This window comes from Phyllobates terribilis, unplaced genomic scaffold (assembly GCF_046119375.1).
Source record: "Phyllobates terribilis strain yellow unplaced genomic scaffold, ASM4611937v1 Scaffold_3__8_contigs__length_932513732, whole genome shotgun sequence".
Classification (NCBI taxonomy): Eukaryota; Metazoa; Chordata; class Amphibia; order Anura; family Dendrobatidae; genus Phyllobates; species Phyllobates terribilis.
In genome coordinates, this window is record NW_027362763.1 from 293,473,976 (window position 1) to 293,486,197 (window position 12,222).

Genomic DNA, 12,222 nt, shown 5'->3' on the forward strand with positions numbered 1-12,222 from the left:
GATGGACTCCTGTTGGGACCTCTGACGGGACAGTTCATGACATAGATCCGAGAGCGAGGGAGCTTGGGTGCCACCGGGTTCCATGGCCCGAGCAAACTGTAACGGGTCTGGGAGGCGGAACCTCTGAGCAACTATACAAGGGGGCGGTCCTTGTAAGGAAGCGGGTGGCTCCCAGGGAAGACGGGCAGGTAGTCACGGCAAGTGACAGGGACAGTCTCTGGGTAGAAGGGCATGTAGTCACGGCAAGTGACAGGGACAGTCTCTGGGTAGAAGGGCAGGTAGTCACGGCAAGTGACAGGGACAGTGTCTGAGTAGAAGGACGGGTACTCACGGCAAGTGACAGGGACAGTCTCTGGGTAGGAGGACAGCAGGCAGGTGGCTGGTGAGCGCTCCCAGGTGAGCGGGCGAGAGTCTTTGGACAGGCAGGTGGTCACGGCAAGTGACGGCAGAGCCTACAGGTCGGCTAGCAGGCAGGTAGCAGGTGAGCGCTCCCAGGTGAGCGGGCAAGAGTCTCTGGACGGGCAGGTGGTCACGGCAAGTGACGGCAGAGCCTCCAGGTAGGCTAGCAGACAGGTAGCAGGTGAGCGCTCCCAGGTGAGCAGGCAAGAGTCTCTGGACAGGCAGGTGGTCACGGCAAGTGACGGCAGAGCCTCCAGGTAGGCTAGCAGACAGGTAGCAGGTGAGCGCTCCCAGGTGAGCAGGCAAGAGTCTCTGGACAGGCAGGTGGTCACGGCAAGTGACGGCGGAGCCTCCAGGTAGGCTAGCAGGCAGGTAGCAGATGAGCGCTCCCAGGTGAGCGGGCAGGCTGGTCCATAGACAGACTGACAGGTGTCGGAAGGCAGACCGTCGGACCGCAGGCTTGCAAGCAGGGAAACGGATATCAGGCAGGTATCAAGCAGGTGACTGGCAGGTAACAGGCAGGAATCTGGCAGGTGACTGGCAGGTAACAAGCAGGAATCTGGCAGGTGACTGGCAGGTAACAGGCAGGAATCTGGCAGGTGACTGGCAGGTAACTGGTAACGGGACCTGAGGGCTGAAGCAGAGTGAAGGCTTTGCAACAACATTGCTCGGGCACCTCCATTTTGGAGGAGGTGCCTTATATATGGTGAAGTCCTCCGGCCATTGGCCGGGGACTCCTTAGGACGGCGCACGCGGCCCCTTTAAGAGAGGGGGAGTGCGCGCGCGCCCTAAGCACCGTGGCCGGGAAGCAGCGCGCGCTGCCAGCAGGGCGGGAGGAAGACGCCGGGCACGGAGCGGAGAGGTGAGGGGAACAGCGTCCCTGCCTAGCAGGAGGCAGGGACGCCGACGCTACAGGCAAAACTGGTGGCAAATGGCATCTTGGCAGCTTCACGCTTGATTTTCCTTAATTCAAGGGCAGTTATTTTGCGCCTTTTTTGGCCAACACGCTTCTTGTGACCCTGTTGGCTATTTGCCATGAAACGCTTGATTGTTCGGTGATCACGCTTCAAAAGTTTGGAAATTTCAAGACTGCTGCATCCCTCTGCAAGACCTCTCACAATTTTGGACTTTTCAGAGCCCGTCAAATTTCTCTTCTGACCCATTTTGCCAAAGGAAAGGAAGTTGCCTAATAATTAAGCACACCTTTATATAGCGTGTTGATGTCATTAGTCAACACCCCTCCTCATTACAGAGATGCACATCACCAGATTTACTTAATTGGTAGTTGACTCTCAAGCCTATGCAGCTTGGAGTAGGACAACATGTATAAAAAGTATCATGTGATCAAAATACTCATTTGCCTAATAATTCTGCACACAGTGTATATACCTATATTTAAATATTTTTTTTATTGTATTTAGTGTGCAAAAGTAGCAAAACATAAAAAATCTCACAAACCCTACAATATCAACCTGCTTTCACTGTAATCCCTCCCTCCCTCGTTCCTACTGAGCCCCGCATTATGCCCAAATTGCTGTTTGTTTCCACATGTATGTCATTGCTGTAGCGTAGCAGGAAGAGCCCACGTAAAGGGAATCTTTCACCTATAGAAATAATAATTACTTGCAGATTACTTTGTACAGGGAGAAAATGAAGTTATATTCTCCATGCAGCTGCTCGCTTCCAGTTATCAAGGTGTTACACTAAACTATTATAAATAATACTTATGTTCGACCACATATATTAAATGGGTACTCCCAAATTACATAGACATCCACGAAGACAGAGGGTATATAAATCCAACAGAGTAAAAAATGTAACTTTTATTGATAAAATTTAAAAGACAACAATATATTAAAAATCAGGAAAAGGGGAGTAAAAGACAGAGTGACACCTCACCCAGTATTACTAGAATCAATTTTAAATAATACCCCTGAGTATGTCACAATTACAAACATTAATGTGGTATATAGAGATAAATAATCATAGTGTAACCACCTAGTAGATAGTATATAGCATGTGGTTATATTACAACATATTCCTAGTGCAATGAAATATATACAAAATAGTCAGACCCACAATGGTACCAGTTCAATAGATCATGCACTACTAGGATAGTTTAAGTAGTAGAAAGCAGAGTAGAATCTACAAGGAATATGCAAATGTTAATAAATAAGTGCTATTAGTGCAGCAGGATTGTCCACTGAAGCAGAGATGGGAAACGGAATCTGGGGGTGTTGACCGTAGACTACAAAGAACGGGGACTTGGAAGAAGATTCGCTCTCATGGTTATTATAGGAGAACTCGGCCCATGGAAGGAGCTCTACCCAATCGGTATGTTGACGAAGTGCCGGAGGAAGCTGGTAAGGATCTGGTTGATACGTTCCACTTGGCCATTGGACTGAGGATGATAAGCAGAGGAGAAATCCAGGGTGACATCCAACAGCTTACACGTAGCTCTCCAGAAGCGCGAAGTGAACTGGACCCCTCGATCAGACACAATGTGAAGGGGTAGGCCGTGGAGACGAAAGATGTGATGGATGAAGTCCTTAGCCAGCACAGATGCAGATGGGAGTCCAGGCAGAGGGATAAAGTGGGCCATTTTAGAAAAGCGGTCAGCGACCACTCAAATGACAGTTTTGGCAGAGACAGGGAGATCAGTAATAAAGTCCATAGCAATGTGTTGCCAGAAGAGAAGGCTTGTTTTAAGGAGAGGAAGGCCTCCTCTGCTTCGGACGTCCATTCCTTAGGATTAGCACCCTTATGGGTGAGCGCAGAGATGGGTGCAGTATGGGAAGAGAAATGCGGGATGAAGAGGCGGTAATAGTTAGCGAAGCCCAGGAATCGCTGAATCGCCTTTAACCCCTCCGATCGGGGCCACTTTAAGACGGTAGAGACCTTCACGGGGTCCATCCGTAGACCAGTCTTAGAGATAATATAGCCCAGGAATGGAAGAGAGGTCTGCTCGAAGAGGCATTTCTCAAATTTTGCGTATAGGTGATTCTGCCTGACCCTAAGCAGGACCTGACAAACATCCCTCCGGTGTGTGGGTAGATCCGGAGAGAAGACCAAGATGTCGTCCAGGTACACCACCACGCATGAATATAAGAGGTCACGGAAGATGTCGTTAACTAGTTCTTGGAAGACGGCTGGAGCATTACAGAAGCTGAAGGGCATCACACGGTATTCATAGTAGGGTACTGAATGCCGTCTTCCACTTGTCTCCTTGGTGGATCCGGACCAAGTTATACGCCCCACGAAGATCGAGCTTGGTGAAGATCTTCGCGCCTTTAAGGCGGTCGAACAGCTCTGAGATGAGTGGCAGGGGATATTTATTTTTGATAGTAATCTGGTTAAGTCCCCTATAATTGAGACAAGGGTGTAGTGAACCGTCTTTCTTTTTTACGAAGAAGAATCCAGCTCCAGCCGGGGAGGTAGATTTCTGGATGAATCCCCTAGCCAGATTTTCTTCGATGTACTCCGACATGGCCCGGGTTTCGGCCAGCGACAAGGGGTAGAATCGCCCATGGGGTGGAGTGGCACCGGGTACCAGGTCGATAGGGCAATCATATGGCCTATGAGGTGGCAGTGTCTCTGCTTCCTTCTTGTCAAAGACATCTGCATAGGACCAGTAAGGTGCCGGTAGATCAGGTAAATTAGACGGAGGTCGAGCCGGGCGAACCGAAACCAGGCAGGTCTCATGGCCATCCTGCCCCCAACGGAGCACCTCACCGGATCGCCAATTCAGAACGGGTTCTTGTCTCTGTAGCCAGGGTAGACCTAGCAAAAGGGAGTGAGAGAGTACGGATAGCACATGGAAGGAGATCCTCTCCGAGTGCAGCATTCCCACCTGAAGGGTTACAGGCTCTGTGACAAGCAAGATGGTCACCGGAAGGAGTCTTCCATCCACGGAAGCGACTGCCAATGGTTAAGCCAGAGGTTTGGTGGGAATCTGATACTTCTCTACAAGGGACTGAGAAATGAGATTCCCAGCGGCTCTGGAATCCAGGTGGGCGGTTTCAAAGAAGCGGTTCTCTCCACAGGAAATAGAAACGGATAGAGTCAAGAACGGAGAGGATTTACTCTTGCCTAGGACGACCTCTTCGAGTGGTCCTAGACACTGGAGTTTCCCAGCTTCTCCGGGCAGGAACGGATCAGATGCTCCTTACTACCACAGTAGAAACGGCTCCCCTCGGCACGGCGTGTTACTTAGCGAGACTTGACCATCTTGGTCTGGTCGATCTGTATGGGTTCGGGTGAGCGTGCCCGGGGAGTTGCTGGTTGGGAGGCAGGTTTCTGGAAAACAAGAGCAAGATGAGGAAATCTTCTCTCCCGGGTAGTCTCCTTAGCTCGTTCCAGGAAACTGATGTCAATCCGGGTAGCTAGTAACACCAGGTCATCCAGGGTGGTAGGAATGTCCCGGCCGACTAGCTCGTCCTTGATCTATCCAGAAAGACCCTCCCAGAAGGTGGACACTAGGGCCTCGTTGTTCCAGGCAATCTCAGAAGCGAAGGTATGGAACTGTATGGCATACTGGCCCACGGTGAGACTCCCTTGGCAGAGACGGAGCAATGAGGAGGCAGTAGAAGTCCTTCGTCTGGGCTCATCGAAGACCTTCCGGAAGGCAGTGAGGAAAGCCGGAAGATCGGACACCAGGGGATCCCCTCTCTCCCATAGAGGGTTTAGGCATGCCAATGCTTCCCCGGTGAGCTGAGACATGATGAACGCCACCTTGGCCCGGTCGGAGGGAAACTGATGTGCCAGTAGTTCAAAGTGCAGCGTGCACTGGTTCAGAAAACCCCAACATAAGATGGGGACACCCCCAAAACGAGGAGGCGCAGAGAGCTAGGGTCCTGAGCTGGATGCCGTATCACTGGTAGGCAGAGGCGCCACCGGGGCGGGTGTCGCTCGGCTCGAGGCGGACACAGGTGGGATGGACAGCGTATCCAGGCGAAAGTTGACAGACTGCAGGTAGGTCAGGATGGTTTCCTGGTGGGATCTCTGACGAGAAACCTCCTGGTACAGGTCAGCAAGCGAAGGAGCCTGGGGGCCACCGGGTTCCATGGCCCGTGCAAACTGTTACGGATCCGGGTGGTGGAACCTCTGTGCTGCGGTGCAAGGAGGGACCAGAGGGGCGTAACTAGGTATCAACTCGGACTGACCAAGGTCGCACGGTGGCTCAATCAACTCCGTGAACCAGGGAAGGACCGAGCAGAGGGACCAGGTGCTACTCTGGACCAGTCCTTGTATGGCAGGCTGACGGGTGATCCGGGAAGATGGACTGGCAGACAACACGGGTAACTGGCAGGAGCCTCCAGGTAGGCTGGCTGGTAGGCACGGCAGGTAACTGGTATGTTCTCCAGGTAGGCAGGCAAGCCTGGCCCATAGACAGACTGGCGGGTTTAGACCGTAGGCAGACCGTCGGGCTGGATAGTGCACTTGGCTGGCGGAGACAGGTAGACGGACTGGACTGGTAGTCAGGCTGGCAGACTGGACTGATAGTCAGACTGGCGGACTGGACTGGTAGTCAGGCTGGCGGACTGGACTGGTAGTCAGGCTTGCAGACTGGACTGGTAGTCAGGCTGGCGGACTGGACTGGTAGTCTGACTAGCAGCAGGACCTGAGGGCTGAAGCAGAGTTAGAACACAGAGCTACAACCTTGCACGGGCACCTCCATTTTGGAGGAGGTGCCTTTTATATGAGAGGTCCTCCGGCCATTGGCTGGGGACTCCTTAGGACAGCGCGGGCGGCCCCTTTAAGAGGGAGGGAGCGCGCGCGCGTCCTAAGCACAGTGCTCGGGAAGCTGCGTGCGCCGGCAGCAGGAGGGCCGGAAGACGCCGGGCCAGGAGCGCGGTGGTAAGTGGGACGGCGTCTCTGCCTATCAGGGGGCAGAGACGCCGATGCTACAGTATGTACAGCAGTCTCAGAGTGTATCCTATTTGATGTATACAGCAGAATCTCAGTGTATCCTATGTGATGTATACAGCAGTCTCAATGTATCCTGTGATGTATACAGCAGTCTCAGTGTTTCCTATGTGATGTATATACAGCAGAGTCTCAATGTATTCTATATGATGTATACAGCAGTGTCAGTGTATCTTATGTGATGTATATATAGCAGTTTCAGTGTATCCTATGTAATGTAGACAACAGACTCAGTGTATCCTATGTGATGTTTACAGCAGTCTCAGTGTATCTTATATGATGTAATTCAGCAGTCTCAGTGTATCTTATATGATGTAATTCAGCAGTCTCAGTGTATCTTTTGTGATGTAATTCAGCAGTCTCAGTGTATCTTTTGTGATGTATGTACAGCAGTCTCAATGTATCCTATGTGATGTAAACTGCAGAATCTTAGTGTTACAATACTGGTGGAACACGACTGGAATCCGATGGCCAGAGACAGATGAGCAGGAACAGCAAGTGTAGTTGGAATTCTTGATTGTAGCAATATGTAGATCATAGAAAACAATCCATATAGCAGTGCGAACAGTCTGGGTAAGACAGTTTTAGAACCTGGATACTGGAACTAGACAGAACGCTAGACACAATACTCACACAATGAGTGAATATTCCATGTGGCTTTAAGTAGGCACAAACAGGAAACAAGATGGCATCCACAGGTTCAACATCGGCCATCTTACTATAGGGCGATTACAGAACACAATAACAGCCTCCAGTGGTAAGGAGTTGAATTGCAGCACAATTTAGCAAAATGAATAACAGCCGCCTCTAGTGGTCAATCCGTAGAATGACAATAGAATCCTGACATTACGCCCGCTTTCAACAGCGGCCTCTGGATGCTACTTGACTTGGTTTATTTGGATATCTCTGATTAAACTCTTTAAGCAGTCGGGGAGCATTAATATTTTCGAAAGGTTCCCAGGATTTATCCTCAGAGCCGTATCCTTGCCATTTTATTAAGTACTGCAACCTGTTTCTGAATAGTCTAGAGTCCAGGATCTTTTTGACAGTGTAATGGTCTTGTCCATACACTTCAATAGGATTAGAAGGAGGTAGCGCCATCCTAGAAAAGGATTTGGAACCAATGACTACAATAAGGAAACCTGAAACACTGGATGTATCTTCATTGTTCTGGGAAGTTGAAGACTGAAAGCTACTAAGCTAACTTGTCCAATAAGTTTGAAAGGGCTAATACATTTTGACCCAGTTTTAGTGCAGGTATATGAAGTTTAAAGTTCTTGATCGAAAGCTATACTTCATCTCTCACTTGAAAGCTTGGAGAAGGTCTGTGAGATTTGTCCGCTGCTTCCTTATATTTCTCCTTGGCAATTTTTAATGTGCCCTTTAGCATTTCATTGTATTGTCAATGACTGCAGTAATTGATTTTTTTTTAGGAACATTGGGAAGAATACTTTGATGGTAATCCAAAGTTGCAAAGAATGGTGTCTGTTTAGTTGAAGCATTTTGACAATTGTATGAAAACTCTGCCATAGGAAGCAAATCAACCTAGTCATTATGAAGATGGCAAATGTAGCATCGGAGATATTGCTCCATGGTTTGGTTAGTGCATTCAGTTTGACTAATAGATTGGGGATGGAATAGACAGGCTAATCTGACATCAATGTCCAATGCTGTCCAAAAATTCTTCCAGAATCTTGATGTAAATTGTACTCCATGATCAGTGACGACTTCATCTGGAACTCCATGATGACGAAACACATTCTGAATTACAAGATCGGCAGTCTCCTTAGCAGTGGGCAAATCCGTACAAGGAACAAAATGTGCTGCTTTGCTGAGTTGGTCAACCACAACTAGGATGGAACTCTTCTCTTTTGAAACTGGTAAATCAACAATAAAGTCCATAGATAGGGCAAGACAGAATTTACAGTGGCTGCAATAATCCCATTGGTGATGTGCGAGGAGTTTTATACATGGCACAGGTGCTACAGGAAGAAACATATTCTTTAACATCTTTTTGGTAATTGGGCCACTAATAGAAGCGAGACAGAAATTCTTGTGTATTTTTAAATCCTTTGTGCCCTGCTAAGTTGGAGTCATGGATCAGTTTTAATACCTTTTAGCCTCACAGCTTCTGGAACATAAATGCAATGATTATAAATCCATACTTTATTTTGAAAGGTCTTAGATATATCATCTGGTGAATGCAGAAGAATTGGTTCTGTCTCATATGCTTCCCGTATATTTTCAAGCAAATCTAACTTATGGATCACCTCCAGGAAGTTGGACTCAGACAGAAAAGTTGGTGGTGCTGTTGGAAAGGAATCTTTGGATAACATCCTAGATAAAGCATCAGCCTTACCATTACGAGAACCAGGTCTGCAAGAGATAAAGTTTAATCTGTTAAGAAAAATACTCCATCGAGCTTGGCGAGAGAACAAATACTTGCAAGACTTGATAAATTCAAGGTTACAATGGTCAGTTAGAACCACAATTTGATGAGCTTCTCCTAGGTGAGGTCTCCATTCCTTGAAAGCAGCAATGATGGCTAGGAGCCCCTTGTTCCCCACATCATAATTCCTTTTACACGGTCAAACTTCAGAAGAAATAAGCACAAGGATGCAGCAAATCTTTTGATCCCATTCTTTGTGATAGAGTGGCCCCAACTGGAAGATCTGAAGCATCAGCTTCTACAATAAAGGCATGTTCAGGATTCTGATGAATCAGTATAGGAGATGTAGTGAACTTTGTCTTCAGGCAAGTCAAAGCATCTTGTGCTTAAGGAGACCAGACAAACAGTATGCCTTACTTTGTTAATTGGGTGATTGGTGGAATTATATCTGAAAAATTCTTAATGAAACATCTGTAAAAATGAGAAAAGCCAAGAAATCGTTGGACCTCTTTCATGTTTTTCAGGCTTGGCCATTCAATGATAACTTGAATATTGCTAGAATCCATTTGTAATCCTTGAGTAGAGACTATAATGCCCAGGAACTGGATCTCTGTTTGATGGAATTCACATTTCTCCAGCTTAATATACAGATGGTGGGTTCTTAGATGCTCCAACACATTTTTCACATGGTTCTGGTGTTCTGCAGAATTAGAAAAGATCAGTATATCATCCAGATATATGACCACAAATTAATAAAGCAAGTCTCTGAAAATGTCATTAACAAAATGCTGAAATATTATGGGAGCAATGAAAAGCCCAAAGACATGACTAAACACTTATAATGTCCATAGTATGATCTAAATGCTGTCTTCTATTGATCACTTGTTCTAACATGAACCAAGTTGTATGCCCCTCGAAGATCCAGTTTTGTAAACATCTTTGCATGATGAACTCTGTCCAGAAACTCAGGGATCATAGGCAGAGAGTAATGGTTCTTTACAGTAATGTTATGTAATTCTCTGTAATCAATGCAGGGTCTCAAGGAACTATCTTTATTTTTGGTAAAAAATATAGGTGCACCTGCTGCTGATGAACAAATAAATCTTTGGCTAAATTTTCATCTATGGGTTCTTTGAGGTTCTTTAATTCCTGCTCCGCCAGTGGATAAATTCTTCCAAAGGGTATAGCTGCTCCAGGCGATACATCAAATGGACAGTCATTCGGCTGATGGGGAGGAAGTTTGTCGGCATTTTTCTTGTCACATACATCAGCAAATTCTTTTATATACAGGTGGTAGATCAGAAGGTTATTCAAGATCCTCTACAACCTCTTCATTTGATGAAGTGTGTGGGGAGTGGACAGTAGGTGGAAAAGACACTTCTTTAGTTTTCCAGTTGATTGTGGGATTTTGAGTTAGTTGCCATGGCAATCCCAGTATGACTGAAAAATGTGGAGAGGAGACTAACACGAAGGATAAGACCTTATGCTGATTAGGTTTCATAACTATATGCCAGGTTTCAGTCTCTTGGTTCACTGGTCCCAAACTTAGTGGGTATCCATCAATAGTTTCCATGGTAATAGATGAAAGTCTGTCTTGAATCTTTACCCTGTTTTTTGGCAAAAGAAATGTCCATAAAATTTCCATTTGCTCCCGAATCAACCATGGCAGATGTGGAAATCCATTGAGAAACTAAGTGAAATTTGATAGAAATTAAGCAATGAGAATCCTAATTGTCTTTTTTAATGTTGGGCGAAATAGATGAATTTGAATGAATGATGGCATTCATTCTTCATCAGAAAGGTTGGGATCCGCTACCACTGCCACTGTTTTTACATAGTCGAGAAGAACAATTGATGAGTAAGTGGTCAAACTTGCCACAGTAGAAACCCTGATTTTCCCAAAGTCTATATTCTTTTCTCTTGGCACTTTTATGTTTGAATAGACTGTCAACCTGCTTGGGTTCAGCTTCAGATATGTGAGGACTCTTTATTATAAAGTCTCCTGGATTAGTGCTTGAAGCAGGTGAATAATGATTACGGTACCAGGTTGAACTCAACTTCTTCAGTCTTCTCTCAGATAACCAGGTGTTAATTTGAATACAGTGGTGAATGAACTCATCAAGGTTTGTAGGAACATCAGCCCATGCTAATTCATCTTTAACTGGGCTGGATAGTCCGTTCTTAAAAAAAAGATAATGAATGGAATAATGCTGCAAAATTTTCAATCACCCACTGTCTGAATTCTGTGGCGCAGGAAAGCCTCCAGATCATTACGTTAATCATCATGAGTTTCAATAAGGGGGCTTGCCCAGGCTAAAGTTTTATGTGCTAGTAGCATAATGATACACAATACTTTTGATCTGTCAGTAGGGAAGTGATCAGGGTGTGCACTGAAGTACAATCTGCACTGGTTGATGATCCTTGATATTTGTCATGGTCTCCACCAAACCTGAAAGGTGGGAGTGAAAGGGTGGTGGAGGGATCAGAGCTATATCTTGATTTTGTAATTTGAAGGATCTGCTAGAACTGCTGTGAAATCTTATTACTCAGGTCTTGTTCAATTTTCTGTAGATCCTGTGTAGCTTGTCCAAAAATGTAAACGTTATGGTTTGTCCGAGTTTCAAATGTTGTATATTTTGTCTTCAATTTTCGCATGTCTGCATAGATGTCAGTAAGCAAACAGTTTATTTTGATGAAACAATCCTCCAAACCAGTTCCCTCAGTGTTTTCCATGGTCAGGCTTGAGTATCCTGTTACTATACTGGTGGACAACGGCTGGAATCCGATAGCCGGAGACACATGAGCAGGAATAGCAAGTGTAGTTGCAGTTCTTGGATGTAGCAATGGAGATCATAGGAAACAATCCAGAGAGCAGTGGGAACAGTCTGGGTAAGACAGTTCTAGGAGCTAGAGACTGGAACTAGACAGAAGGCTAGGCATAATATTCAAGCAATGAGTGAATGTTCCATATGACTTTAAATAGGCAAAAACAGGAAACAAGATGGCATCCACAGGTTCAACATTGGCCATCTTACTAAAGGGCGTTTACAGAACACAATAACAGTCTCCAGTGGCAAGGATTGGAATTGCAGCACAATTTAGCAAAGTGAATAACAGCAGCCTCTAGTGGTCAATTCGCAGAAGTACAACCAGAATCCTGACAATTAGTGTTTCCTGTGTGATGTGTACAGCAGAGTCTGAGTGTATCCTACGTGATGTATAAAGCAGTTTCAGTATATTCTACGTGCTGTACACAGTAGTCTTAGTGTATCATATGTGATGTGTACAGTATAGCCTCAATGTATCCTATGGGATGTATATAGAGGAGAATCTCAGTGTATCCTATTTGATGTATACAGCAGTCACAGTGTATCCTATGTGATGTATATACAGCAGAGTCTCAATTTATCCTAAGTTTGTATACAGTAGAATCTCAGTGTATCCTAAGTAATGTATTCAGCAGTCTCAGTATATCATATGTGATGTATACTGCAGATCCCCAACTGCTT